Raw genomic sequence first — 6,479 nt, 5'->3', positions numbered from 1 at the left:
AAGAACAGGTATGGAAAGACGCTTCAATTGTTCATGAACAGAAACTTCGAGCCTTTCATTAGGTCGAGCGTTAGCGTTCGGCCTGCTGTATACTAGTATACGAGTAAATTCCAGCATTTTGATTTGTTAGTTGCAGCGCCCTTCAAAAATCCTTGCTTGCTAGTGGTCAGTTCTGCCTCTTTGTCCTGCCTTTTTTCACTTTGGGAGCAGCACAAAGTACTGTGTAATTACGCTATGTCCTGTTTATCTCTTCTGTAAGGGACTTTTTTGGGGCATTTGCCTTCTTCACCTCAACAGTGTGGGTGCTTGTTCAGTCCCTCCTCCCCACCAGCTCCCTCTGTAAACATAAACCAACATCAGAAGGGGGCTTTTCCAGGGCCAGCTCACCCTCGCTCTCTTTATTTTCAGTCTGTGTGGCAAGAAAAGTCCACTCAGTAATTTACAATGCTAGGAGCTCTAACTCGAGCAAACACGTGAGCATTGCATTCCCCCAGCCCACCCCCAGCTTTGTAAACTCCCAACCGGTCTTTTCTTGCCACACAAATGAAAAAAAAAGCAGCGCTGCGTTTTTTTCTTTTCATTTGTGTGACAAGAAAAGTCCGGTTAGGAGTTTACAACGGTAATAGCTCTATCTCGAGCAAATGCATGACCCGTTGTATTGAAAATGCTTATTAAATGCTCTGGGTTACGTCCGATTCTCTCATCTTCACAGGCTGCAGCAGCCCCTCCCCAACCTAGCACGACTATCAGACGGCCCCTCTCACACACTCAATTACAATGGACATTCCTGACCTGACACAGCATGTGCTGCGCCCCCTTGGATCCCTCCTTAGGTCATGACAAAGAGGAGTCACCAGGGGAGACGCTGCTTCTGAACAGCAGCGTTCATTCTCCCCTCCCAAGGACGATTAGTTGCTGCTATGCAGGAGTTCTCTCTTCGTTATCACACCTCCATTCACTCTAGCCGGGAGAAATATCTCTTCTACACTACCTTAACAAATCCAGAAATAAATGGGAAGGCAAGCCCTCTTCTTGCACTTTTAGCACTTAATGGAGAGGCTCTGTCACTCTGTAAGTGCCATCTGCAACATATTCGCTATGCCTTACAGGCAGAGGGTGGCCAGTCTTTTCCTTACTTTTGTCAAACCAGGGTCCCACAGAAAGTATTTAAGAGTTGTTGAAAAAATCAGATCTTTCATCATGGAATCCTTTCTAAAACAACATGCAAAATAATGCCCCTTCTTACAATACAAGTGAAACTGAAAGAGACAAAGGACTGTAGTTTAATGCTTAGGACGCAACAGTGAGTAATGTGCTCTCTGCTGGGATCTTTTCCTCTGTTGAACAGGTTTAATTCTGCACACGCCCTGCTTACCCATTCTTTCTGTGGTCGATAAATGGATCGTTAAGCTAATGACACCTGTTACAGTGCCATGAAATGCTGGAAAATGCTTTGGAATGCTTTTACAACAACTCAAATTGTACGCACCTTTCCTCTTTTTATTCCCTGTTTCTGGAATGCTCTGCTTTTGGACTCTGTTACACTAGTGTCTGCAACTCATTTCATTCTTCCACACCGAATACATCATCGTCCTTTTATCACATTTCCGACACGATGTGCTGATTTTTTCCATTTGGTTGCCAATAGTGGACTCAAGCACTATTTCTTGGGGGCTAAGGCTTACACATGTCACAAGTCTTAAAGAAAATAAGTGGGGGTACTGACCAAGTTAGACACTATGCAAGTGACATCACGGCACATGACACCACAACGTGTGAAATCGCACCTGGAATCACAAGTAGTGGCATCACAACCCATGACCTGACAGGAAATAACATCACAAGAAGTGAGAGCTGGTCTTAAGACCTCACGCATATGCTTACCGCAAGAAAGCAAAGCCTTTGCTAAGGATCCCTTTGCCCGTCATGGAGCAAATGTTTTCTTCAGCTTAGGCCGAGTGTATCGTTAAGTTAATGACACCTGTTACAGTGCCGTGAAATGCCGGAAAATGCTTTAGAATGCTTTTACAACAACTCAAATTGTACACACCTTTCCTCTTTTTATTCCCTGTTTCTGGAAGGCTCTGCTTTTGGACTCTGTTACACTAGTGTCTGCAACTCATTTCATTCTTTCACACCGAATACATCATCATCCTTTTATCACATTTCCGACATGCTGTGCTGATTTTTTCCATTTGGTTGCCAATAGTGGGCTCAAGCACTATTTTTTGAGGGCTAAGGCTTATTCATGGCACAAGTCTTAAAGAAAATAAGTGGGGGGACTGACCAAGTTAGACACTATGCAAGTGACATCACGGCACATGACACCACGGCGTGTGAAATCACACCTGGAATCACAGGTAGTGGCATCACAACCCATGACCTGACAGGAAATGACATCACAAGAAATAAGATCTGGTCTTAAGACCTCACACATATGCTTACCGCAAAAAAGCAAAGCCTTAGCTAGGGATCCTTTTGCCCGTCATGGAGCAAATGTTTTCTTCAGCTTGGGCCGAGTGTCAAGTGCAGAATAATTGTACGTTTTCCTTTGGAAAGAGTGTATTTTAGTGTTATTGCTGTTCTTTTTTATTTCTTTTTTTATGACAGGAAAAAAAAGAGTGCAGGAAATAAAAAGTGGAAAATGAAATTAGTGAGGAAGCTGTGTAATTGAGCTAAGACGTGCAGCACCTAGTGTCTGCGAGAGGCAAAATGCCTACAGCACCTGATATTCCCAGGCAGTCTGCCATCCAAGTACTAACAAGGCCCGACCATGCTTAGTTTCCGAGATCGGGCGCATTCAGGGTGGTATGACCGTAGGCAGGAAAAGCTGCAGTTTCAGCTCTCTTTTGCTCACCAAGCCCACCGCCCAGAGCCTGATGCTCTTAATCGCACCTGCACAGGCTCCCCTTGGGAAGTCGGACATGCGCTCACTGCCAGAGGCCCAATGCCCCAACCCACATGGAACACCATTTTTAGGGTTGAGCCTGTGTCGCATACGATTGCGCATGCGTTTCGCTTGTGAGACGCATTAGTAGTTAGAAAAGGGCTCAGAGCCCCACCCATGTCACGTCAGTGTCTTTCATTGGTTCGAGGGCTTGCCTTTCAAAATCTGCTTGCTTTCATTAGTGGAAGACATGCATACTTCATGCCTTTTCCTGTGGTTAGCCCTCCTCGAGCGCAGCAACCAAGTACTGAAAACATGTGAGGCTCGCTGTTTTCCGTCCGGTTTGTGGACTACTTTTTATCTTTTTTCGCAGCGCGATCTCGCTTGGCAGAAGTCGAGCGTTTTGCATGACATCGACCCTGTTACATAGTTAATTGCACTTTTGCCTGTTACGTAGATAATTGCACTTTTGCTGATAGGTTTAATGTGGCAAGAAAAGTCTGGTTGGGAGTTTACAACTTCTAATGGCTCTAACTTGGAGAAATGCGAGACCTGTTGCATTGCAAATGCTTGTTTTTGTTATTCAACTGACCCAAAACCAGTTCATTGGTATCTTTCTTTCACATCCATAGAAACAGGGGTGATATCCTACTTGTCGAAAAAGAGTTACCAGTGGTTTCAGTATCGCCACTTCTCTGGTCCCATTCTTTTGACCATGGCAGAGAGATGGTGATTTGGAATACTTTTTGACCCAGAACGCCCATTGAGAGAACCACATGGGTAAAGTTGGCAGGAACATTAGAATGCAGTTCTATTCATTGTTTCTTCGTGTCCGGTAGGACACTATCGGTCAGGTTTCTCTAACACAATTGCTCGTGCCTGAAGTCTAGGGACACTATCAAAGAATTAATCACTTTCTGGAAATAGCTTAAAAAATGTTGTCCTCTAGTAACTGCACCAGCGTGTTAACTGGAAAAGCATGCATACATTCACCAAGCACCACTGCCTGGATACAGAAGTTGCTGTAGATTCTTCAGTGGGAAAAGCAGTTCAGCACAATCTCTTTGGATAAGGTATCCTTAAGGCCTGCTTTTTAATGTACTGCGGACTGCTAACTAAAGAATGTGCACCTAGGAAAGATCCAGTACTGGAGAAGAGTCATGGTACTTTCCTGTAACTATGGCTCTGAAGCATTGATATATTTCATAGTTTCCAATGTGATGCATCCTTCGCCTTAGTCAAAGGCTCACTTTTTGATCCATTTCACTCTTGTGCTTTGAAAGTCTGAGATGTGGTGACCTCTTGAAAGTGCCCAGTGCATTCACCTCACTGGCTAAAGTGCAGGTGTTTTTAAATATGTTGAATGTGCTGTTAAACAAACACTTCTCTTGGGCCTATGGCTGTTTAACACAGGCCTTTGCCCTACCACCTATGTTTATAACTATTTTAAACTACTGCAGATTTGTAGCCAGACAGCAGGGGCAAATTCAAGTATGGGCATCTATGAAAGATACTTATACTGAAGACCTGTAGTTACAGGTAAGCAACTTGTTTCTACCCTCTTCAAATTCCTACATAGACATCTTTATAAAACGTTCCAATGACATCTTTAAAAAGAGGCTAATAGAAATATTCCTAAAGGGACTCTATGTAAGGTATTTTTGCCATCCTTAAGAAGGATTAGGACATCAGATTGATTTGCGTAGTTTTTTGAGGAAGGAAAAATTACAGGACAGCTGCTCTATGGAATGTGCCGAAGGCTTTGGATATGCAGAGTTGGATGGTATATTATAAGTTATTGATAGCCTGCCCTGGAAGAGAGCTTTCTGGTAGGAGTGGTAAATTGCATTGAAAAGGGAAGACAGTGGAGATATAAAGGAACAGACAACTGCAGAAAATGGCAACGAATAATGAAGTTTATTCTCAGAGAAATGGAGCTGTATATATTGGGTCCACTAGTGGACCACAAATGCTTGTCAACTGTAATCCTGTGGAGACCAGTCAGAAGGAGGATGTTTTCTATGCAAGCCAATTTGGAATTTTCAAATGCATTTTGCATGTTTTTATTGTTTTGGTTTCTGCTAATGTGGTGTTCAGGGGCAAAGATTGTTGCATATCTGTGTATCGTGTTGCAGTCACTTAGTAACACCTTAAGGCCCGGTTTAGAGTTTGGCAGAGAGGGTAGAGTTTGCCAGAGAAGGCTGTTGTAAAGCAAAGGTCTGCCCGTCTCATTTAGAGATGGGCAGGCCTTCAGTATGTCAACAGCAGACAACGCTCTGTCTGCACTGCCGACATACAACTCTGACGGCTTGACAGTGCAAGGACCATCACAGGTTTTGCCTTTTGTTCGCTGCCTTATTTAGAGTGGACAAACAAGTGGCAAGATTTCAGTTTCGGTCACCACCAGGTTTTACCTCGTGTTATGGGGCAATCAAAACTGCAAAATGCCCCCTTCGCCATTGGAGAAAACGCCTATGGGGGCTAATGGGTCATTGTTTTTTTAAATTTCAAAATCAAAATCTCGCTGTGGGATTTTCTTTATGAAAACACAAAAAATTTTAAAAGTCTAATGTATGACTATGACTCTGTCACGTTGACTGGCGCTGGCCATCAAATCTTCAATTAATTTTCAGGAACCACCATGACAGCAGATACTGGCAATGCAAGAGATATCCACTGGGCTGGCAGACATCTCTAAATTTGGTGGGCTGAGTCCTCTCAACATGGCAGTAGTAAAGTACCCCACCAAGGTGACGGTTCATACTCTGTCTGCCCCACTCTAAATCAGGCCCCTAGTCACTGTGGGCTGGGAGTTATGCTGCCTGGATAAAGGAGGATTTGCTTCTTGCATATGTGCTCCAGGATCCACATTGGGGTGCTCTCTGCACCGTGTTTGGTGGATGAGACCGGTTGTCTGCATCCTTGGATTTTCTTCTCTCTGCTCAGAGAGTTTCTGCTTAGGTGTCTTTTGGTCAACTCAAACAAATGTAGATCTGAAAAAAGGCAGGTTAAGGAGGGGTAGGTCAGAGGGCAAGCTCTGGTGAAAACAAAGTCTGGAACTACTGCCCCTGATTCCTTCTCCCAAACTTGTAATGCTTGTGAGAGATTCAAGTTCTGACTAGAGTATCAACCTTAAGGGGGAGTGAGTTTCATGCTACATACCTGGTGAGTATGGGTCAAAGGTACGAATAGCTGGTTACAGAATACTGGCAATGAGATAGTTTGCAAATTGCAACTCACTACGATTGGAAGCCATCACATGTATAGTAGTGCCCTTCTGGGATCAGCAGACCGATATGCCTGTGATTGCTTTTAAATAGAGCAAAGTTTTTTAATGCAGCCCTTTTTCCTGAAAGAAAATCATGATGTGTTTAAAAAGAAATGCTGTTTTTTTTGTTTGTTAGAGAGTTGCCAGTGTTCCACTGCCTATTCCTCAATATTTTTTTACTTCACAAAGGGGAAGGATATTTCTTCTATTCTGCAAATGGGTTACCACTTCCTTTGAGATCTCAGTAACATTTCAATGTTATGTTACTTGAGTTTGGTCGCAAAAAATTTATACATAGCATACTGAATCAGTATTTGGATGGGA

At 43.5% G+C, this 6,479-nt stretch overlaps 1 pseudogene; it reads right to left on the bottom strand.

The window, feature by feature from the left end:
• Window positions 1-2,713: 2,713 nt before the first annotated feature.
• On the bottom strand, window positions 2,714-2,822 carry LOC138286008 (5S ribosomal RNA; annotated as a pseudogene).
• Window positions 2,823-6,479: the final 3,657 nt, after the last annotated feature.

The sequence above is a fragment of the Pleurodeles waltl genome, chromosome 3_1 (genome assembly GCF_031143425.1).
Source record: "Pleurodeles waltl isolate 20211129_DDA chromosome 3_1, aPleWal1.hap1.20221129, whole genome shotgun sequence".
Taxonomy (NCBI): Eukaryota; Metazoa; Chordata; class Amphibia; order Caudata; family Salamandridae; genus Pleurodeles; species Pleurodeles waltl.
The sequence above is the reverse complement of the archived record's forward strand: the minus strand, read 5'-3'. Positions and strand labels throughout refer to the sequence as shown.